Source organism: Felis catus, chromosome E3, assembly GCF_018350175.1.
Source record: "Felis catus isolate Fca126 chromosome E3, F.catus_Fca126_mat1.0, whole genome shotgun sequence".
Lineage (NCBI taxonomy): Eukaryota > Metazoa > Chordata > Mammalia > Carnivora > Felidae > Felis > Felis catus.
In genome coordinates, this window is record NC_058383.1 from 14,891,590 (window position 1) to 14,916,082 (window position 24,493).

Consider the following 24,493-nt stretch of genomic DNA (forward strand, 5'->3'; position numbering starts at 1 on the left):
CCCATCACGTGATGGGCTTTTCCATTTTAAGAACCAGGAGGTGCACCCAGCAACGTGAGAGCATTTGGTCTGGGCAAGGCCACTCTTCGCCGATCTAAATGGCTCTCCAAAGACCCTGCCACACACTTGCTCTTGCTGTGCCAGGCTCATCTTGGTTGGCGGTGGTGCTTAAACTGTGCAGCAATCTCAGGAAGAGACGGAACGTCTCCCCAGAGTCAGCGGTACAAGCCACGTAACTGTCCCTGGAGTAAAACCATCTTCAGAGCCATCAAAACCTTGCCAAAAGCCAACCTTGCAGCCAACACAGGTACCGTCACCTCCTACCTCCCTGCCCCAGCAGTGAGCGACCTAAGCCGGCAGCTGGTACCCAACTTTTAGCAGGAAGGACGGACTCTACCGAGAACCAACTCATAGAAAGGCACACCTCCAACTTCGGGCTTTCTTTCTTTCCTCTCCCCTTGGCCTGAACAATAACGTCAATAATCTCTCCCTAGCCTGAAGTAGGCTATTCCTTTATTGGCTACTTAGGAGGCATTCTCCTGTACGCTACTGGCTTATGATATGTTACTATTATAAATGATAATTCCCACAATGAACCTGATTAAATAAATTATCAGCAAAGGCAATCTCAGGATCTAAGCATAATCTGTCTCGAACCAAACAAGGTGAGCCTTAGGAGAGCCCGGAAGGAGGCTGAGGATTGTAGTCAGTGCAACAAAGAGGGCTTTCTGGTAGGGGCACAGCGTGGGCAAGGGGGCAGAAGGGATGTACTCTCCCAAGAGGGTGGCAGGCAAGGGCCCCTGTTGGGAGGCACCTGCAAAAAGATATGGCTGGCAATAGTGACCATCCCTCCCGGATGGCATAATTGCCTCTGTGATCTAAGGTTAGAATATAGAGTTGAGCAGGGCTCCTGTGAGCCCACCAGCCCCAGACTCCCCATGAGTCACTGGTAACCCTGGGAGCAGACAAGAGCCTGTGTTGAAAAACTTCAAGGGCCTTCAAAGCACTCAAGACTGGCGGGCCAGAGAGGCACTGCTCATCCTGGGTATCTCAAGCACCCCCATGCATCTGGCCTTTTTCCTTACCTCATGGTCAAAACGGCACCTTGCATTAAAAAACAAAGCCAACTCCTCCCCTAGCTGGCGTTCAGAAAGAAAAGTATCTCAGTAACTCAGGAGGGGGTGAAACTAGACAGAGACTCCATATCCCCAGGTCATGAAAAATAATCATTTCTTTCCTAAAATTGGGTGGCACAAGGCAGTCAAAAAGTTAGGGCCATTTGTAAGGGCTTAGGAGCTGGCACAGAGTTTATCTGTCCCCAAATTTACACCTTCACAGATAAAGCAGAATTTATTTTAGCATGCCAGGTTGCTTAACCTGATGGAAAATTCCCCAACAGAAAAAGAGCAAAGCAAATTAGAATAGACACTAACAATGAAAGCCCATCCCAGCCAGGGGCACCCTGTGTTGGACAGAATGTTCCAGGCAGGGCTGAAAGGAAAAATCACTAAATTAGATGTGAATATGTATGAGGGTGAGAATGGCCGGAGGGTCTTTATACAAAACAACAAGCTGATGAGTGAGGACAGAAGGGCAGTTTCTGTTCTTGGGGGGTTCTGGACTTGACCTTTGGGGTCAAAAGACCAGAGCTAGACCCGCACAGGGATGCAACATTTCACAGGTTACACATTGATGTGTTTTCTTCAGGAAAACGCCCCCTAAATGTATAAAGAAAAAAAATAATCATCTACTTCACCAGTCAGCAATAACCACCGCTAATAATACATTACGGCATTTTATTCCAAACTTTTTACATACAAATATTCTTAATTACATTTGGATCATGCACTCTCTATAGCTTTGCACGTTTTTTTCCATTTAACACACAACCATCTCGATCTTCCATATAGTTTATTTGTCTTTAGAGCATCACTTCTGACGGCCACATGGCGTTCCGTAATATGCCTACAGCGCAACTGGGCTCACCACGCTCCGAGTGTGGGACGTTGAGATCGTTTCTGCTCTTAAATAATGCTGCCTTGGAAATTCGTGTATGGAAATTTTCACGTGTGTTGATGCTCATTTCCTTAAGATGATATCCCAGGAATGGAACTGCTGGGTCAAAGGGCAGGAACATTTTTAAGGCACTTAATACATATTGCCAAGTTGCCCTCTAGGATCCATTTCTGCTCACAACACTTGACACCAGCTGGGGGGAGGGTCCCCACCCCTACTAATTCTCCAACTCTCTGGATATCCATCCGGCATCCGGTGATTTCATCCAACTCAGACACTAACTACTGCTCACAGGTAGTGTAGACCTCACAGGTCAAGCCCCACAAAACTGGCCTCGCTTCAGACGCCAGCCGCAAGTCTAGGCTACCTGTACTTCTGAATGCCCAGCTATAACGTCTGGGGTTCCCGGGGCACCTGGGCGGCCCCGTCGGTTAAGCATCTGACTTCGGCTCAGGTCGTGATCTCGCGGTCTAGTTTGTGAAGTCATGCCCCACGTCAGGCTCTATGCTGACAGCTCAGAGCCTAGAGCCTGCTTCGGATTCTGTGTCTCCCTCTCTCTCTCCAACTCCCCTGCTCGAGTGTGTGCTCTCTTTCTCTCTCTCTTGCTCTCTCGCTCTCTCTCTCTCAAAAATAAACATTAAAAAAGAATGATAATAATAATAAAGTCTGGGGTTCCCACGATCCCGCCTTGGGTTTGATCATCACTAGAACGGCTCACAGAGCTCTGGACAGCTCCTTACTTAACATTTACTGGTTTATTATAAGGGATACCACTCAGGAACAGCCAAATGAAGAGATGTCCAAAACAAGATCCGGAACGGGGCTGAGGGGGTGTGGAGCTTCCTGGGCACACAACCCTCCCAGCACCTCAATGTGCTCACCAAGCCGGGAGCTCTCTAAACCCTGTCATTTAGGGCTCGGCAGGTTCTGTCATGTAAACATGGCTCATGAAGTCACTGGCCACCGGGAATCGAACTCGATCCGCAACCCTCTCCCCTCCCTGGAGGCCGGGGCATGGGGCTAAAGGCTCCGACCCTCTGATCATGCCTCGGTCTTCCTGGCAACCAGCCCCCACCCTGAAACCATCCAAGGACCCCAGCCACCCATCATCACATTAGCAGACAACTGACACTCTTTCACCACAGCAGCTCACAGGGAAGGAGGGCTCCCTGACGAGGCAAGAAGAAGGGTGAGTGGAGGAGAGCTATGCTCCTGACCCCGGACTAGATCTGCTTTGGGGGCAGGATGTGGGGCCGTTTGCCCCAGGAGGAGACAGCCCAGCTCCCACGGCCCAGCAGACAGAACAGCTTCATGGGGACCAGCCTGGTGCCTCTGCACCAAAGGAGCCACGTCTCACACAACAACCAGCACCTTCTCCGAGAAAATGAGGCAAGCAGCCCGGGACAGAAACTTAGGCGCTGGACCATTTGGCATCTACGGCAATATCACAAGCAGCACATCGAGTGGGATTTATCTGTGAACAAGACGGTAACAATCAATACAATTAATTTTTCACTGAGTCACACTGTTCCTGGGCTACAAACGTTAATATCCTGAGATCGGAGAATCATTAACATCCAAGAAAACAAAATCATTTTGTGGATTTAGCACCCACGTGGAGGCCAAACGAACAGGATCCAAGTTCCAGAAATAAACCAGAAGCAAGCTGAGTGGAGAGCGGGAGACATCCTCTCCGGAGTGGCTCACACCCGATTCTCTTGAGAAGCTAAATTTCTCTTCAGATCACTCAACTCCATTCAAGCCAACAAATACTGTCTCGGGCACCTCCTGTGCGTCGGCACCACTCTAGGCGCTGGGGGCCTCGGCCCAGGAGACGGAAACCGAAGAGCGAGAAGGACAGCCGACGGGGAGAGGGGGACCCACTCTGAGCCCACAGTGGGAAGGGAATGTGGAGGACAGCTTAGTGGTTGGAAGTCAGATTCTTTCTCTGGCCCTCCCAGAGGATCATTCTAGACACCAGATCTTTCCCCCGACCTCTGTGATCTCTCCTGCGCTGGAAACAGGAAACAAGTTTACAACAGAAGGACCAAGAATCAAGCCCAAGGAAACACGAGGGGCTATTACTGTTTTTGTTTTGTAATGAGGAAAAGATTCGTTTTTTTAAGTTCATTTCTTTTGAGAGAGACAGAGAGAGCGTGCCAGCAGGGGAGGGGCAGAGAGAGAAGGGTACAAAGGATCCGAAGCAGGCTCTGCACTGACAGCAGAGAGCCTGACGTGGGGCTCCAACTCCCGAACTGTGAGATGGTGACCTGAGCCGAAGTCGGACGCTTAACCGACTGAGCCACCCAGGCGGCCCCAAGGAAAAGATTCATTTTAAAGGAGGTACAGCTTTCTTTCGATTCTGTCACTTCGTGCCAAGGGAGAAGGCTCTGTGCAGCCCAGCACACGGGGTTTGAGAACACCCAGGAAGAGGGTCTGGGGTTGAGCAGGAGGGGGGCTCAGGCCTTCTGTGTGACCCACTACTGAGTAAGGGGGGCCCTTGGGAAGCCCGCACATCCATCCATCCTTAAAGGACAATGAATGGAGGAGCGACAGACAAAGCACGTCATGGGCACCTTCAGAGCAAAGGGCCTGTGAAAGCATCACATTTGGTTATTAAAACCTTTGCCTCATCTCCACGTCCTGCCAGGGGAAGCCAGCGTAGCACGCGGCCTTTTCATTCCGCCCCACGGTAAGAAACGCATTGCACGTCATGACAGACGCATAACGTAGCTATAATACACAGAAGGTGTGCGTATGTGTGTGCATTAGGTCGAACCATACAAAATTGCTTTTGCACAGCTAAAAAATGGTCAAATATCAGCAGTTTCTTCTGGTTCCAACTACTATGTGATAGATAGCTAACGTCGATTATGCGCTCGGTCTGTACCAGGTACTGCTCTGAGCATTCTTGGTGTATTAGCTCATTTTTTTTTTTTTTTAGAGACAGAGAGAGGGCACAGGTGAGTGAGGGGCAGCGAGGGGGAGAGACAGAGGGAGAGAAGTGGGGCTCACCCGAAGGGGGGCTCGAGCTCACGGGAGGTGGAGCTCCAACTCACGAACCGCAAAATCATGACCTGAGCCGAAGTCAGGTGCTGAACCGACTGGGAGCGGGCCAGGCACCCCGGTGTATTAGCTCATTTATGCCTCACAACTCATGAGGCAGGTTCTGTCATTAGCCCTCGCCCAAGGCCATGTGGTTGTGTCAGGACAGTGATCTGAACCCTGGTCTTCTGGCCCCCGCCCCCCCCCCTCCAGGGTTTGTCCTCCTAAGCTTCATTTTCGACCTCTTCCAACACATACGTCCTGAAACAGTACACACCCTTTCTGCCGGTGACACTGATGTTTTCTATTCTATTTCTTTCTTCTTTTCAAAGCACGCCCCGGTTCACTCTGCCCGAGTAGTTCAGGACCCACACTTGGAGGAGGGCTGGCCTGTCCCCTGTGTTGGCTTCCCCGGAGTAGCCTCTATCTCACGATCACTCTAAGGCCCCCGCCCTTCTCGTCACATCAGGCTCTCCCCCAGCAGCCTCCTGAGCTTGCCCCAAGATCTCCCCGTCGCCCCTGAACCAGTGTCTTCCCCCATCACTGCCCCGGTAGTGGGATCATCCCGTTTCCCATGTCTCCACTGAGCAATTAGCTCTTGCTCACTGCCAAGGAAGCGGCACAGGGCACCCACCTCCGTACCAACGTCGACTTAACAACCACCTTCCTGGAGTCCCCGAGGGATGTGACATTCTGGAAGATCAGAGAAAAGTCTTTGTTTTTGTAGCCCCCACAGGCCTACCAATCCTTTTTTTAAGTTTATTTATTTATTTTGAGAGAGGGAGGGAGAGAGAGAGCGCATGAGCAGGGAGAGGGGCAAGAGAGAGAATCTCAAATGGGCTCTGCATTCTGACAGTGGGGCTGGATCCCACAAACCGAGAGATCATGACCCAGGCCTAAATCGAGAGTCAGATGCTCAACTGACGGAGCCCCCCAGGTGCCCCCCCCCAGGCCCCCCAGTCTTAACACATAACACCGGCTGAATGACAGATTTTGTCCTTCAGGTCTGAAACCTCAGCTGCACCTCCAGCCCTGGCCTCTGCCCCGCCCGGAACAGACTCGGTCACAGATCAGGAAGGGAGGCGGAAGCAGGCAGGCCCTCCTGGCCATAGGCATCTACCAGTTTTAGAGGCTAACCTGGCAGCACGAGAGGACAGCGACGGTCACACCTGTTTCCCTTGACTTCTCGGCACCAATTCACCCATCCTGCGGTCTCTTCGACCGAGGCGGGGCCGGGGCCTGAAAGAGGGTCCAAGAGACTCGAACGCTGCCTGGGCAGTTCAGCCCACAAAACAAGATTTCTCGTAACGTCACCTTCCACGTAATTCATGGCACTGAGACTCAGGGCAAAATGACAAACGGTGGGAGTCGGAGACGTTGGCTCCATTCCAGAAAACGATTCCCCTCCTGTTGTGTAATTTATCAATTTGGACTCATCAAACCAGGCCTTCCTTTTCTCACGTGCAAGGACACACATAAGCACGGCCCAGGTCTCGTTCCTACTGGCCTCACAGATAGAGTCAGCCCCGGAGTTGCTGCCTAAAGAATGCTAGCCAGACGAAATTTAAAACAGCGTGAGCCCGAGCCCCCCTGGTAAAGCGTGAGAAGGAAAAGGCGCAGGAGGTTTGGGCTGACGCAGGGCCGCTCGGCCCCTCGGAAGCCCACGGGATGGCTCCCTCCCCCAGCTCACCAAATTCCCACATGCCAGCCTTCCCATCAGCTCCGGCCACACCACTATGCCACTCCATTCTGCCTTCCGGATCACCGATAAAGGGCCTGGATACGAAAGAAATTGTCCTCCACCGCAGGCTGCATAAATATCCCATTATCAATAGGAAGCAATTTATTTGCTTAAAATTGCCAACTCTCTCATTTTGTTTTAACACGCTGGTTCTCTATCAAAATGAGTCTGCACCTTTGAAAAGACTATTTTCAAAGCCTCGCACTGGCTCGAGCATGAGAAATAAAACTGAAATCAGCTGAGGCAGACTGGCCTCAACCCAGCCCTCCAGTATTAAAAGGGCAGCTCAGATAAGGGGGGGAAATTGCTTTAGGAATTCTACCCAGACACTTAATCCTAAGTGAGTCACAGGAGAGTGAGCCAACTCTTCCAGAAGACACCAGTACGTGCAGTTAGGCACACGCGTGCACACACACTCACACACATCATTCCTGATTTCTCCTCAAGCGCAGGTGACCCAGCTGGGAGGAAGCTACCGGGCCACACACGTCCACGCAGACTTCCAAATCATGGAAGCAAACGGCATGAGGAGGCGACAATGAAACCATGGAGAAAAGGATGCGTCGCCTAATATCCAGGGCTGAAATAATCAGTTGAGAACTTGGAAAATATTAAGTTACAACTGTCCATCACACATCTACCCAAATCTGCTTTTGAAAACTTAACAAATAAAGGGAATTAAAGCAATGAATTGGACAGCAAAAAAAAGAAGAACATCTTTCTAAGGAACTGGAAGCCGGTTCCTACATTTAAAAAACTGATGAAGGCAAAAAAAAACCTGGGAAAAGGAAACCAAAATAAATTGACATATGGCAGACAAAGGGATAGTCGGATATGCAAAAGATTTTACTAGGATGCCCCAACAGAAAAATGGAAAAAGGCACAGATTTCCCCCCAAATGGAAAAATACAGACAGCCAAAAACCGTATCAAAGAGAAGTACATCCATTAGTGTTTTTCACTTGTGCTATTTTTTTTTACTATTAATTTTCTTTTTTTTTTCAACGTTTATTTTTTATTTTTGGGACAGAGAGAGACAGAGCATGAACGGGCAAGGGGCAGAGAGAGAGGGAGACACAGAATCGGAAACAGGCTCCAGGCTCTGAGCCATCAGCCCAGAGCCCGACGCGGGGCTCGAACTCACGGGCCTCGAGATCGTGACCGGGCTGAAGTCGGACGCTTAACCGACTGCGCCACCCAGGCGCCCCTAATTTTCTAGCGCAAATAGGGTCTGTCAAATTCATCGTCAGTCAATAAATATTTGCTGGTGTGTACTGGGTGTGACACACTTTTGGGAGCTAGGATATGACTCCCACCTCACTCAAAGTAAAACCCACACCGCTGACAGTGGCCTACAGGGCCCGGCACAATCTGCCTTTCCACCCTCATCTCCCCGATATTACCGCCTACTTCTCTCCCCACTTGCTCACTCCACCCCACCCCGGTCCCCTGGCTTCCTTGCCGTTCCTCTAGCATACCCAGCTCCTGTGCACCTAGGAATTAGCAATGACTGTTCCCCCTACCCTTCCCGCCTCTGGCAACCACCAATCTATTCCCTGTCTCTGTGAGTTCCGGTCTTGTGTGTTTGTTTTTGAATTTCAATCCGCATCGTGAGCACAGCAGAGAGTCCCGACGCCGTGTGCTCGTGGGCCCAGAGGAAAGACAGACAGTAAACAGTAGGCCCTTGGTAAAGTTAAGTAACGTGGGGCATAGAGGCGTGGCAGGAGCTACAGAAAAGACAAGACCGAGGAGGGGAGTAGATAGCACTGCAGAATCGTGGGGGGACGGGGGTTGGGTAGCAGTGTAAGTCCAGAGGTTAGGGCAATGGAGCTGCGATGAGAAGACATTTGAGCAGCTGAAAGGAGTGGTCCACGGGTTATCTATGGAAGAGTGTTCCAGACCTAGGGAACAGTCACTGCGACTCCCTAGGGGTACATGAGCCCGGTACACTAGAAGAGCGGCAAGGAAGCCAGGGGACCGGGGTGGGGTGGAGTGAGTGAGCGGGGAGAGAAGTAGGTGGTAATATCGGGGAGACAGAGGTGGGAAGGCAGATCACGTAGGGCCCTGTAGGCCACTGTCAGCACTATGGGTTTTACTTTGAGTGAGGTGGGAGCCATAGAAGGTTGCTGAGCATCAGAGTGACTTGCTCTTATTTGCGTGTTAAAACGATGAAGATATACAGGATGGCCGATGTGTACATACAGAGGTGCTTAACGTCACCAGTCATGAGGGAAATGCAAACCACAGTCACAATGAGATATCGCAGTGCACCTGTCAGAATGGCTATTATCACCAAGACAAGAAATGACCTGTATTGGCCAGGCTGCGGGGGAAAAGGGAGCCCCGGCATACCGCAGGTAGGCAGGAGTATAAATTGGTGCAGCCACTGTGGAAAATAGCACGAAGGTTCCTCAAAAAATTAAAAATAGAACTACCATATGATCCAGCAATTCCACTTCTGGGTATTTATCCAAAGAAATGAAAACACGGACTCGGAAAGATATATGCCCCTAATGTCTGCTGCAGCATTACGTACAACAGCCAAGATAAAGAAGCAACCTAAGCGTCCATGTACGAATGAATGAATGAATGAATGAATGAATGAATGAATGCAGATGCGCTCTAGGTACACAATGGAATACCACTCAGCCGTAAAAAAGAATGAAATCTTGCCCCTCACAACCATGCGGATGGACCTGGAGGATACCATTATGTAAAGACAAATACCGCGTAATCTCCCTTTGTTTTGGAATTCAAAAACAAACACACGAAACCCTGAGACAGAGAACAGACCGGCGGTTGCCAGAGGCGGGAAGGGTAGGGGGCTGGATGAAATAAGTGAAGGGGGTCGAAAGGCACAAACTTCCAGTTATAAAATAAATGTCATGGGGATGTGACATACAGCGTGACCGTGGTTGATAATACCGTACGGCACCTGTGAAAGTGGCTACAGAGCAGATCTTAAAAGTGTTCAACGCAAACAAACAAATTTTGTAACCAAGTGTGGTGACGGATACTAACTAGACTTACTGTGATCATTTCCCACTATATACAAATCTGGAACCATTGTGTTGTGCACCTGAAATTAATATCATGTCGTATGCCAATTACACCTCCGTTTAACAAAAGGGCGCTCTGGCTGCTGTGTTAACACACTTTGGGGAGAGCTCAGGAGCAGAGAGGCTGCTGCAATGGTCCAGGCGAGAGAGCATGACTCACGCAGGAGGGAGGGGCGATCAGGTTCTGGATGCGTTTCAAGGTAAAGCCGTAAAGCCGGCAGAATACCCTGAAAGGTGAGGTGTGGGATGTGAGAGGAGGAAGGGAGGCAGGAGGCCCCCGTGGTTTCTGGCTACAGCCCCTGGAAGGTCAGCAAGGCTTGTCAGAGGATGTGCCCAGAACTGTCGAAGACACGGGGTAAAAGCAACTCTCACATATGCTGGCAGAGGGGCACACGGGTGCACTGTCTGCGGGCCAATCAGAGCGGTAATTACAAAAGCCTTAAAAAAAATTCTGGACCTTGTTTGAATCCTGATGAGGGCAAATCTGAAACGGACACTTTTGAGAGAACCGTAAGAAAGAAATAAGCTAATTTAAGTTAATTAGAGAGATTTATGGATCCGATTATGGATGATGATACAGAGTCTGGGCTTTGCTTTAAAATACTCCAGGGGGGCGGGGGGGGGGGGCTTGCGTGGCTCAGTTGGCTGAGCATCCGACTCTTGATTTCAGCTCAGGTCATGATCCCAAGGTTGCGGGATGGAGCCCTGCATCAGGCTCTGCACAGAGTGTAGAGCCCGCTTCAGATTCCCTCTCTCTCTCTCTCCCTCTGCCTCTCTCCACTGCTCGCGCACGCGCTCTCTTAAAATAAAAAAGTAGCTAATTAAAAATAACACTTCAGGAGAAAATGCCTGGGGGCAGAAGCGAGAGATGAAATACGATAAATAAAATGTCGAAACTCATTGAAGCTCCATGATGGCTACTCAAGAGCTTACACTATTCTCTCTGCTTTTTGGTATGTTTGACAATATCTATAATAAAGACATTTCAAGGTGTCTTTAGACACGGCAATTCCCTTTGCAGGCATTTATCGTAAAAGAGGTGCGTACAAAGACTCATCCGCAAAGACATGTACCACAGCCGTATTTTTAATAATAAAAAATGGGAAGCTACAAACAGTAAGTAATGAGCTAAATATATGATAAGAGGCCACTCTTTTAAAAAAAAGTAGGAAGATCAGAAATCTATCTCGATTAATACAGAAACTGAGTATATGAGAAGAGTGCATTTCAAATAACGTGAAAGGGTGGCTTCAACAAATGATGTCAGGACAACTAAGTAGATGGCTGAATAAAAAACATAAGAATAAAACCACAGTCCACACTTTCCACCAAAATAAATTGTGGAAGAATCAAAGGTTCCCGCCAAAAATAAATTCCAGAAGAATCGAAGGTTCGATACACAAAATGAAGTCCTAATTATCTTAGAAAAAAGCCACGAGGAAATTTTTGTAAAATCCCAGAGTGGAGAAAAGGCTTGTACAGGCTGTACTAAGCAGGGAACAAATACCAAAAGCTGTAAAATAAAAGATCGATAATTCTACACAATTTTTAAAAGCTTTTTAAAAAAGCCTTTTCATGGCAAAAAAAAAAAAAAAAAAAAAAAAACACCCAAAAACCAAAAACCAAAAAACAACCCTACGGTACCTTACGACAAAGATCAGAAACAAAATGGAAACATCTGCAGTGTATATTTCAAAGGAGGCGCTCATTTCCCTTATATTGAAAAAGCTCTCGTGGACATCAATGAGAAAAAGGCCACCAAACCCAAAGCAGAGCGTTCGGAGAATATGAGCAGCTAGTTTCCAAGAAAGGAATTACGAAGCACGCATAAAACAATGTTCTCCCCAACTCAGGATAAGAGAAATGCAAAGGAAAGGGACATTTGTATAACATATTTCAGCCGGGAGGCAGGTAAGCGCGAGAAGTTTGAGAACACGCTGTGTAGGTAAAGCCGCAGGAAACGGACCCTCTACACATGGGGTGGTAGGGCTGAAAACTGATAGAATCTCTTTGAAGTGCAGTAAGGTGAGCTCTGTTCTATGAAAACCAGGGCACACGTGGGGCGCCTGGGTGGCTCAGTCTGTTAAGCGTCCAACTTCGGTTCAGGTCATGATCTCACGGTTTGTGGGATTGAGCCCCGCGTCAGCACAGAGCCGGCTTGGGATTCTCCCTCTCCCTCTCTCTCTCTGCTCCTCTCCACGCCCCCCTCCCAACATAAATAAATAAACTTAAACACACACACACACACACACACACACACACACACAGCCCCAAGTTAAAGCTGGGTGATGGGCCCCCACGGGTGTACTTTACCCTTGAATTTTCCATAACAAAACATTGCAAATTACAGAGATCTGAATCAATTCAAACACCCATGCACAGAAAATTGGTTAAATCAAGTATACTACACCCAAACAATAAAAGACTAGGCAGCTGTAGAGAGTAAGAATTTTCTTTACATCCTGATGTGGAATGACCTGCAAGAACTATTGTGAAATGAAAAATGCAAAAAGGTGTCGGTCAAATACTACTATTGGTGTAAAAAGAATTAAAAAAAAAAAACCAGGGGCACCTGGGTGGCTCAGACGGTTAAGCGTCTGACTTCAGCTCAGGTCATGATCTCACAGTTCGTGGTAGGAGCCCAGCATCGGGCTCTGTGATGATGGCTCAGAGCCTGCTTCAGATTCTACGTCTCCCTCTCTCTCTGACTCTCCCCTACTCCCACTCTGTCTCCCTCTGTCTCTCAAAAAATAAATAAACGTTAAAAAAAAATTTTAAAAACCCCACGACCCAAACTTGCTTGGGAAAGTACAGGCTGTCCTGGTTACAGGAATCCAGTAACCGAGGCTCTCCTGCAGAAGGGAACTGGATGAGGGGAGGAAGGATAGGAATAGGGGGACACTTTCACGACAGTCACTTTTCTGCCTTTTGAAAGGTGTGCCATCAATGTGCTAGCTATTCAAATTAATAAATAAGATTTAGGACTGTAAGAATCTACACTAAGTCATTAATAGTGGCTGTCACTGGGGGTCAGGGTTATGGGTCATTATCACTGTTTTCCAAATATTCTACAAGGAACATGTACCTTGAGGGGAGAGAGAAGGTTATGTCTGAAAGGGCAGAAACGAGGAAGTGACTTAATCAAAGAGCTTCTCTCAACCACCGAAGAGAAAGTGATCCGTGGCTCCTGGTGGCTACAGCCCTCTCCTTGCCAGCAACTCCACGTTGCAATGTTCTGAGCTCCCACGGGGCGTCAGGGACCAGGCTGGGTGGGGACCCGATGCAAGGTGAGATCTGGCCCTGCCCTGCCAGCACTCACGATGGGGCAGGTGGGGAGGGAGGCAGAAACGCGGACAGGCATGACAGCACCCTGTGATGAACACTCCAACACCCACAACTTAAGAAAGCTGGGGGTGGGGTGGGGCGGTGGGGGCGGTGGGCAGGGGTCATGGGAGGAACGGAACTTCGCAGTAGGCAAATGCATGAGACCTTTACAGACGGATGGCAACTGGCTTCCAGATTATATGGTGATGATTCAGTTTAGTGTCAACGATAGAATAGCTGACCCCGTTTGTTAATTGGCATCCCTTGGTGACTCAACCTTGGAACAGTTCCTCACCATTTACATTGGTCCTCCAGTGCCGGGCCGAGCTAAATTTGCTAACCGTTCCTCTTCACGCCTTTACACTTCTGCCGCGTCTCAGCTCAACAGTCTTGCTCCGTGCCCAGCCTCCTGCTGCTGTTCCAAGTGACCTCGAGATCCTGAACCACTGCTTCCCTCCTATCTTTTACCCCCACTCCGCTCAAGAAACCTCACCCATGGCCCCATCCCGATCCTCGCCCCTACCCAACCTGCCTGCCACTCTGAACCTTAAGCTCTACCATTTCACTCTCTTACCACAAGCTCCTATTTTTCCAAGGGTCACTCCCATCCAGCTTCTCCTCGGTCTTCTGAGACCTTCAGCCCTCAGCACTCTTCCAGACCGCCAGCCCTCCCGGTTCTTCTTTGCCCGTTCAACGCAATTAGGAGTTGCATCCCACCACGGAGCCTCTCCACGTCTGTGGCCAGAGACAATCTTTTCCCCAGGCCTCTAGGCAAGACCTTCTTGATTCTTCCCAAACTCCAAGTCCCGCTTTCCAAATCCTTCCCCCAAACCTCACTGAACACTGTTGTCCTCCAAATGCTCTTCAGAAAAGAGGTCAGCCCAGAACAGTTTTAATTCCTCACCCCTCCTCCCACGTAGGCTTACCTCCCATACCCTTGGTCTCTTGGTTTGCGGTAGCCATTGCCAGTGCGGAGGGGGGGGGGCTCAAATCAGACTCCCTTAGGGCCGGGTGGCCCCAAGGCCTGAGGCCACTGCCAGGGTCTCTCGCTCACACATAGTTCCTAACTATGCACCACACTTGTGTGTGTGATCTTGCCTCTCCAGGGGTGGTCAAAAGGGCTAAATGACACACTCCAGAAGTTCGTGAGTATTAGCTTCCTGCAAATTCACTTTTGGCCAGAGAAGAAAGCAAAGAGCTAGGAAATAAATCCCCTCTCCATTCCTCTCTCCAGTGGACGGTCCCCAAACAGTGTTTGTATACAGCCTATCCGGACACATCCCGCACAGCTAAGACCTCACAAAACAGTGGCTAACGTGGCAACAGATCACTTGCTGTTTGCTTCTCATCCTTCCCCCTCTCGCTTCTCTATCCCCTCATTCTGTTGCCCTGGGTTTGCACCTCCCCAAAGACTTTAGCACTTAAGCCTTGCCTCAGGCTCTGCTTTCCAGAGCTAACACGCCATGCAAGCTATAAATTCCATTACTTCCTTCCTGTCCAGAGAGTTAGAGCCTTATTCTCTCACTTCTATGGCATGTTTTTTTATATATATAAATGCAGAAAAGCCAAGAGAATGTTGTAAGTGAAGCCCTGTAAACCCACAATGACGTCAAATCTTAACGTTTTGCGATTTTGATGAATTTTTTTAGAAAAACAAAAAGAAGTCGGACATCACAAATACAAGCAATGCTCCCTGATCCCATATCTGTCACTCCACAGATAAAATCACCATCTCGAAGTTAGTACCGATCATTTCCGTTCAGGTTTTAAAAATTCTTCCTATCGTAAAATATTTCAAACGTAAGACTCCATCAGAGAAAAGAACATTACAGTAAACGTGTGTTTACCTAACCCAGCCCCTTATCAAGCCTACACATTACACCGTATTTACTTCAGATGTCTATTTTTTTAATGGCTTCATGGAAATATAATTTACATATACCAGTTTGAAGCCCCTTATAGATCATTTCTCTGTTTCCTCTCCCTCCATCCAGTTGTAACCAGTATCATGTAGGTGGGTATTGGGCATGCATATATAATGGATACGAACACACATATACAAACATAAACATCTATACATTGATGTATACAACTTGAGATTGTTTAAACTACTATGTAATAGTCTATCTCCAGCCAATTGGTACATAGGCTGCTGGAATTTTTTTTTTTCTTTTTTTTTTTTTGAGAGAGAGAGAGAGAGTGAAAGAGGGAGCACAGGGGAGGGGCACAGAGAGAGGGAGGGAGAGAGAATCCCAAGCGGTCTCTGCACTATCAATGCAGAGCCTGATGCGGAGCTCGAACTCACAAACTACGAGATCATGACCTGAGCCGACTCAGCCACCCAGGTGCCCCTAGAAATTTTTTTGATCATTTTTAAATGTTTATTATTTATTCTTGAGAGAGACGGAGAGAGGAGCCAGAGTGTAAGCAGAGGGGGGGGGGGGACACAAATCCAAAAAAAGCTCCAGGCTCTGAGTTGTCAGCACAGAGCCCAACATGGGGCTAGAACCTATGAACCGTGAGATCACGGCCTGAGCTGAAGTCAGACGCTTAACCGACTGAGCCACCCAGGCGCCCCTGCCCCTGGGAATTTTTTAGATGAAAGGTAGCCCCACAAGGAATCTGCATCCTGGGTAGACGGTGCCTCTCTAGCAGCTACACAATCAGTTACAAGCTGGAGGCCAAGGAATCATTACCCCCGGATGCGCTGGACTCACTCCTGCTCTCTGAGCTGACTCTCTTTCTGATAACACTGCGTGTCCCCCGTCTAATGAAACGAGGGTCTTTGCATGTGAGAGGGGTTTCTTCTCAGAGCATCCCCCGCCCCAGAAGAGCTGAAGCATTGAGTACATTGGATGGACACCGTGCACTGTCTAAAAATAACACTGTTAAGTCTTAGTAACATGGAAAAGGCGCGTTATTTATTGTCAAGTAGAAAACACATTTCTAACTATTATGTGTTGTGTGACCATCGTTTTCAATGACGAGATTATACTGGAAAGATCCAGGAACCAGCCCGAAAGGGGCCGATGGTAACATGAAAATAAACAACAACCGGAAGAGATAATGATCTGTTGAATAAAATGGGAATTGATGAGCCAATACCGATATCAATGAATGAATGGATGCGGATAATAAGAGGCTCCTGCTTACCGCATCATACCAATAAATGCAGAAGGAACGCTGGGCGCTGAAAACCCATCATTTGGTAACTACCATTGTCACAATTGATTCAGGCAAGAATCTCTAATGGCTACTACAACTAGGGAGTGAAAGTTTGATGAGGAAGAGGTATTTATAAATTTCAAAGTATTTATTTCCCCACTGCATACTTATTAATTATGAAGGGGAAAGAGTCCCTTTACGTTGAGAAGCCTGGCACACTGAAGGCAGCCATCAAAGTTAGCATCACGAGTCAGGGGGCAGATCATCACCATGCGTCACCTGACCCAACGCCGTGAGGGGGGCACGTCGTCATCCCTCTGTCCTGTTTCTGTAAAACCTGCCAAGCTCAAATCTAAACCATAAGGGACAAACCCAACCTCAGGGACATGTTACAGAATGATTGGCCTATAACATCACAGATGTCCTCATAGTAAAAACAACAAAACAAAACACAAAACCCGAGGCACCTTTTGAAATGGGGGGGAGGGGAAGACATCACAGATAAATGCTAAATATGATCTTGGATTGGATGAATCTGCCAGACAGAGCAGTACCGGGAGATCTGGGGAAATCTGATGAGTGGCCGTGGATTACACGGTGGTACTACCCATGACTAGTCTCCCGATTCTGATGATGATATCACGATCAGCCAGGAAACTGTCTTTGTGCAAAAGGGGCACAGAGTATTCAACGATGGTGGGACACCATTATCTGTTGCTTACTCTACAAAGGTTTTGAAAAAATAATCAGACACATTTGGGAGAGAGAAAGAAGGGGAAGGCACATAGAACCAAATGTCAACAATCAGAGACTATGGGCGAGGGATATTCGGGAGATCATTGCACTATTCTTGGGTCTTCCCTCTAGGAATAATTGAAATCATTGAAAATAAAATGGTAAAAACCAAAAAACTATGTGATGTCAATTTAATTACATCCACGTGGTCAAGTAGGACGCACAAGCAAAAATCCCATTTCTAAATGACGTGAGAAAACCTACTGTTTTAAATATCAGGGTAAAAATTATATAAGCAATATGATTTGCACTGTAAAAACACGTGCCTCGGGGAAGAAACACAGGAAGTAAATCCAACAAAATACAGAGATGAATTATCATCGAACGGTGACATTCCAGATGACTGCCAGCAGCTGGTGGTGGTCAATACACTATTCTTTATTTACAACTGCATCCACCTGTCTGATTTTACAGGAACCGAATGTTATTTAAAAAAAAAAACAAAAACAAAACCAAAGCAATGAATGAACTGAAGACATTCCTAGAACTGCCCTCTCCCTTCCGGGGTCCATTTTTCTGAGACGCTCCGAAGTCTCAGAGCGCAAATCCAGGCCTCTGTTCTTATACCGGATTCTTTTGAAAACTCTTTTTTTTCCCCCAGCTCGTGTTAGTCAATCCTCTGTGAGGAGCAAACCGGTCACAGACTCTGCCCTTAGAAGGGTTTACAAGATACGTATTTTAGCACAGGCTAAGAACTGAGTTAGCTAATCTTCAAAGAAGGCGCCTGCCATCCCATTCAACCCCATAAAAAGTAATTTGTTCGGGGGGAGAAAAGCCATTTCAACATGAAAATTGGTTCACGACGATACACCTGATAAAAACAGCACATACAGGAGGTGCTGGCAGACCCGTCTCCCCACCTCTGCCCCCCTCCCTCACTTATTAGCCTTCTCTCTGTGTGTCACTCGAATGGAAAATGAGGCGCTCTCAATGGGAAAATAAGTTGGGACACTTTTTTTTTCTTAATTCTGGAGCAGTGAACCAGGACTATTCACACATTGTACGAAGAAGCAAAATAATAATAATAATAACAAAAACTGAAATTAAAAATAACAAACATTTGGGGCGCCTGGGTGGCTCAGTCGGTTAAGCGTCCGACTTCAGCTCAGGTCACGATCTCGCGGTCCGGGAGTTCAAGCCCCGCGTCCGGCTCTGGGCTGATGGCTCAGAGCCTGGAGCCTGCTTCCGATTCTGTGTCTCCTTCTCTCTCTGCCCCTCCCCCATTCATGCTCTGTCTCTCTCTGTCCCAAAAATAAAGGTTAAAAAAATTTTTTTTTAAATAAAAAAATAACAAACATTTACTCCTTCTGCTCTTTCTACCTGAACTTTTTCCAGAGGATTCTCATCGTATCTAGCTCAACCTCAAAAATTCACCCCGGACCCGTCCCCTGCTTGGTGACTGGACCACCCCCACCCCCAGCATTCAGAGCTGTGGGTTTAAAACAGCACATCTTGGGGCGCCTGGGTGGCGCAGTCGGTTAAGCGTCCGACTTCAGCCAGGTCATGATCTCGCGGTCCGTGAGTTCAAGCCCTGCGTCGGGCTCTGGGCTGATGGCTCGGAACCTGGAGCCTGTTTCCGATTCTGTGTCTGTCTCTCTCTCTGCCCCTTCCCCGTTCATGCTCTGTCTCTCTCTGTCCCAAAAATAAATAAAAAAACGTTGAAAAAAAAATTAAAACAGCACATCTAGGGGCACCCGGGTGGCTCGGTCAGTTTAGCGTGTTACTCTTGATTTCGACTCAGGTCGCGATCCCACGGTTCGTGAGTTCAAACTCCACGTTGGGCTCCATGCTGATAGCATGGACCCCGCTTGGGATTCTCTCTCGTCCTCTCTTTCTCTCTGCCCCTCTGCCCCCCTCAGGATAAAGAAATAAACCTAAAACAAAACAACAGCACATCTAATTACAGATCACTTCAGCATCAAAGTCCTCCTTGGCTCCTACCCACTCACTAAGTGGGCATTTATGGGGCTGGTATTTAAGGCTGGGCTGGAGCCCACTGTGATGGGGCAAGGTCAGACCCCCTCTTCCAATGGGCCAGGCTCTTCCCAAACTGGGCCACACGGTCCTCAAACCTCTTGACACCCCCTCCTCCCCTCCAAGCTACACACTGGACACCAGCTCTTTTCTCAATTAAGAGCAGACCGTCTCTTCGAAGTCAACGGGCTATTCTGCTACTCAGAATACCCTCTTCCCTATTTCTTTTTTTTTAAGATGTACAGCCAAAGCCAGGTTGCTTACTAAGCTCTTCTTGGGAAGGAAGAGAGGAAGTCACTCTCTCCTCTGGAATCAGTGGGCAAGAGCGGCCATGAAGGTGTGCTCAGAAGCGCCCAGGCCAAAGCCCCCCTTGACCTCTGGACCTCCTGTCCGAACTGCCCAAATGCTTCTGGCACAGGAACCAATACTGGGAGGTCCCTCAGAGGAAATCTTGGGGAGGACCTTTCCCCCTCCCCATTTGTTAAAGGAGGGGGGACAAAGGAAGAAGGCCCTTTTGGGGGCTGACACCCCAGCCCCGGAGGCAGGATGTGGTCAGTCTGGGGCTGAGGCCATCTAATGCCAGCCACCTGCCAGATGGTCCTTCAGTCCACGACACGTCCCAGTGAAATACTGTCTCTAATAACCAAATAACTGCTCCTGTAACTACTGGCCCACCACCCGTCTCCCCCACGGGTGAGATCCTCCTCGATCAACGTCTGCTGAATGCACCCAGGCAGCCCTGGTAAGATTTAAGATGTGTGGGCACAAATGGTGGGGTGGCCTGAGCAAGGCCCCAGAGACAGCATGGGGTATACTGGGCGGCAGCCTGTTGGGGCTCATCAACTTACAGGACAGCTGTGGCTGTCCCTGTGGCTTCGCCCCTCTACACACACAGCCCAGAGTGCCCCAGGGCTGTGCGTGGCTGCCCGTCCCAGGCACTGGAGCCTTGCCCTGTGGCCCTACAACAGCTGGTCTCCAGCTCAGGACACAGGCAGCATCCTTCCGAATCTCCTTACATGGAAGGGGAAAGGATCCCCACCTCGCAAGATGAAGCATGGCGGACTCCGACTATAGCAGCCTCAAGGCCGAGCCCGACCTGCTGCTATGTTGGTTGACTGACCCAAGGCCGCGGTCACTGGCCCCAGATTCCCTGCCTCCTGGGAAGGATGACAACAACCATCCAATGACAAAGCCAACTTCCTCGTGTCTGCCTTCCTCTTACAGACCCCTTGGCAGGTGAGGGAGCAGGAGGTGGGGGGGGAGGCCCAGCGTGAAAGCTTCCTCCAGCCCCCAGGCACTGCAAAAGGATTAGAAGGACAGACAGGACAGATGGAAGCTGCCTTCTGTTGAGTAGATGACCTTCCCAAATCTGTTGCATGTGCATCATGGAGCCCAAGCTCCGATTAGGTTGAAAAGGCCCACGTTATTTGAATAATTAAGGGAACTGAGTTACTGAACACTTTCTCTGCTGGAGGAACTGATCTAGTTTCTGGGATAGAGGACTGAAGAAGCCAGCTAAGGTCCTTGTCCTCATAAAACTTACGTTCCGGTGGGTTAAGAGAGATGACTCATGACGGAGCAAGAAGGAAATTTCAGACAGTGGCAAGGGCTGGTGAAAAAAAAAATCATAATAAAACATGCGGTGGGCAGAGATGACCGGGAGAACAAGGGGTTCTCCCTGCAGACAAAGCATTGTGCTGAGAGGGACAGAAAAAGGAGCTGGCCAGGCAGAAACCTAGTGGGAAAGCAACCTAGGTGGGGAGCAGCCAACACAAAGATCCTGAGAGGGTGAGCCTGACATTGAAGAAACAGACCCAACGTATGCGAACTGGAGAACCATGGGCAGGGCTGGGAGTGGCTGCATTCGGGCGAATGCTCTTGGGCAACTTACTTCCTTCTCAGTTTCTTAGTTTGTAAAACGAGAATAATACCCACATTGACCTTGTAGGTTGTCAGACCTCAAGGATATAGGACATGTAAAACATAGAGGTGCCTGGCTGGCTCGGTCAGTAGAGCACGTGACTCTTGATATCAATGAGGTGGTGAGTTCAAGCCCCACATTGGGCGTAGATATGATTTTAAAAATATATATATATAGCATCTATGTCAGGCACACAGTAGATACTCAAGAAAGATTAGTTGTGATGATGATGACGATGGTGACGACGATGATGATGTCGTCGTCACGGGCCTGCACTTTGAGGTAATTCCCAATAATGGAAACACCAGGCGCCACCCATTGACTAGACCCTGCTGCCACCCGTGAGCACGCTGCCTTCCGGTCCTTGGCATCTTCCTCGTTGGGACTCACAAGCTCGTCACTACCTGCAAGGCCCTGTATTGTTCTGCTGGGGGTGCGGTGACAAAGCACCACAGATTTGGTGGTTTCAGCAACAGCATTTTACCGTCTCACAGTCCTGGAGGCTGGAAGTGTGAGATCGAGGTGTCGGTAGCGTTGATTCCATCTTGATCCTTGAGGGAGAATCTGTCCCCTGCCTCTCCTCCAGCTTACCGGGGGAGTCCTGGTAATCTTTGGTGTTCCTTGGCTTGTAGATATCTGTCTGCACCTTCACATGGTGTTCTTCTGTGTATCTTTGTCCAAATTTCCCCATTGCAAGAGGACACCAGTCATATTGGATTGGAGTCCACCCTAAACACCTCATGTTAAGTTGATCACCTCTTTTACGACCCTATCTTCAAATGAGGTCACATTCTGTGGTACTGGGGGGGTGGGGAGGACACCAACATATCTTTGGGTGGGGAACCAATCTGACCCGTAACAGACCCACACCTCACAGCTGGGATTCTGCCATCGGCGTGGCCTCACGTTTGCGGGTCCCTTGACCAGTGCTCTCCCCACTTCTACATTCCCAGACACGTGTTTCAGACCAGCCAGAGAACATCCTGAGCGTGAGTGGAGGTCCGCCCGAACACCTGGGCCCATGTTCCTGCCCAGTAGAGACACTTTCCTTCTAAACCCAAAGGTGTGAGGGAGAGTCACCAGGCTCACTGCCTCCCCTCTGAAAAGCCCAGCATTCCCCATGCGGAGAAACACGATACTCTGTTTATGCCCGAGGGAGACACCGTCCTAACCGCCACCCGTGTCTGTGGGTGTCCGGTTTCCTGTGGGAGCCCCATTGAGACACTGTCGTTATGAAGCTGGACCTTTCATGGCCCAAGAGGGTAACCAATAGAAGACAACCTTCCAAGGGCCCTTCAGTCCATCCAATGCCCCACCAGCTTCCAGTGGCTAAGGACAGGTTTGGCACAACCTACCTCTCTTGGGCCACGGACAAGTGCCCCTAGGCTGTGCATAACCGGACTCGGGTTTTTCCAAGCTGCAGAAGGTGATCTGAGGTCGCCCCGTGCAAGAGAGGTATAGAAAGAATAAACAACTCCAAATAAGGCACGGTTTGTCCCCAGACTGTCCCCGGCCACTTGGACAAATAAACTCAAATGCACAGCTGTTTCCTCAGTGCCTGAAGCGGCATCCCTTCCGGGCTGAGTAGAGCAGGATTAAAAACTCCGTGCTTACACCGGGTGCCGCAGGCTAGCCAAACAGAGCCCCTTTCCTTATAAATCAGTCTGAAATGGTGAATGTTAAGGCTGACACTTTCAGCTGGCAGGTCCAAATTGTGTTCCAAGAAGTATATTTAAGGACCTGCCTCTAACACCTCTGGGCTGCAGTGGTCCCACATGCCAACGTGACATCACTGTAGGTCCGTCACACCTGTGTGGGCTCCTCCAACGGGAAATCTGGTCACTGTGCTGACAGAAGTCCCGTCTGCCGTCTGTCCTTCCGGAACCTCTGAGGTGGGGGTGAGGGGGGGCTGGATCTTGTTCAGGAATTGTCCGTGCCTGCTGCCGGTGCTGGGTTTCCAGAAAGTTGTCCGACGAGAGGCTCACTCGCAGGACGGAGGTCGCCGCAGTTTCCTGGGCCTGTGGCTCCCATCGCGGGATATCAACTCGGAAGATTCTGCGGCCTCAGAGCACTTTTGCCTCATGTCAGTCTGGAGCTGGCCCTGGCTAACCCAGGCTTGGTGTCCGGAAACCACATTCAAGGTGCCTGGCTCTCCTGAGATGAGGCTTTCATGTCTCCGAGGTAGCCTTGAACCAGGAACCACTAACAGTTCACATCCCAGCACAGGGGAGTGAACTTTGGCCAGAAGTAACTTTCTTGCAAATTAGGCACTAGCTTGGGGTCCCATGAGGAAGTGGCCCTGGAATGGTGTCAAGGCGGGCTTTCAACAGTACAGCATCAGACTGGATCAGAAAAGACTGGGGTTAGGAACATATAAAATGGTTTTAACTCCTAGAAAGATGAAGTCATAGCTAGGAACCAGACAGACTGCTTCCTTTACTAAGGAGGGCAGTGAGGGAGGGGAAAAGGGGGAGAGGGGGAGAGAGAGAGAGAGAGAGAGAGAGAGAGAGAGAGAGAGACATACTACCAGATCACTGCCACCCTGCCAAACGAGCTCAGTAAAAACTCCTCAAATACCCCAATTTAGTCTGTGAAGCCCTGAACGACAGAAGCACAAGGTAAGCTCACCCGGGGATCAGTTTAGGGACCGCATGACGCTGGCTCCCAGACCACACACTGTTCTTATCTGCGAAGAGCACAGAGCTCCTGGGATGAAAATGGGCCGCGGGAGGGACCTTTGCCCCTTCTGCACAGATGGGACTGTGTTACGGGCTGAACGGCACTCTCCCTGCCAAATGCATGTTGAAACCCTAACCCCCAACATGGCTGGGTGTGGAGACAGCCTTCAAGGGGGTAATGACGGCTAAACGAGGTCACGTGGTGGGGCCCTCATCTGGTAGGACTGGCGTCCTTACAAGAGGAAGAGACCCCAGTGCCTCACGTGCACACGTAGACAGAAGGCCATGTGAGGACGCGGCGAGAAGGCGGCCACCTGTAAGCTATCTGTAAGCTCGCACCAGAATTTTACCCCACTGGCACCTTGATCGTGGGCTTCCAGCCTCCAGAACCGTGAGAAAATTCGTTTCTGTTGGTTAGGCCGCCCAGTCTGTGGTCCTGTGTCACAGCGGCCCGCGCTATTGCAGCCTCACCTGGGGTTCAGTCGTGACCACTCCCATGTGACCAGCGTAAGCCTTTTGTACAAGGAACAGCTGCGACCAAGGTAGGGGCCATACTTTGGTTTTCCCACTTCTGCTGTCACAAGTTACGATAAACCTCGTGGCTTAAAGCAACAAGGATTTATTCTCTTGTAGTTTCTGGAGCCCAGGAGTCTGAAACAGGTTTCATGGGGCTAAAATCATGGTGTTGGCAGGGATGGGTCCTTCTGGAGGCTCCAGGGGAGAATCCTTGACTTTTCTACCTTCTAGAGGCTACTTAAGGCCCTTTCCTCCACCTT

The 24,493-nt window shown here is 49.3% G+C and overlaps 1 protein-coding gene and 1 long non-coding RNA gene across 7 annotated transcripts in view; both read right to left on the minus strand.

The window, feature by feature from the left end:
• Window positions 1–24,493, minus strand: part of CALN1 (calneuron 1) — a 529,481-nt gene that overhangs the window by 266,896 nt on the left and 238,092 nt on the right. The gene's annotated exons all lie outside the window — the stretch shown is intronic.
• LOC123382671 lies at window positions 1,783–5,761 on the minus strand. Its single transcript, XR_006591358.1, has 2 exons — window positions 5,696–5,761; window positions 1,783–2,112 (listed from the first exon to the last, which is right to left on the minus strand). It is a non-coding gene; the product is annotated as an uncharacterized LOC123382671 (long non-coding RNA).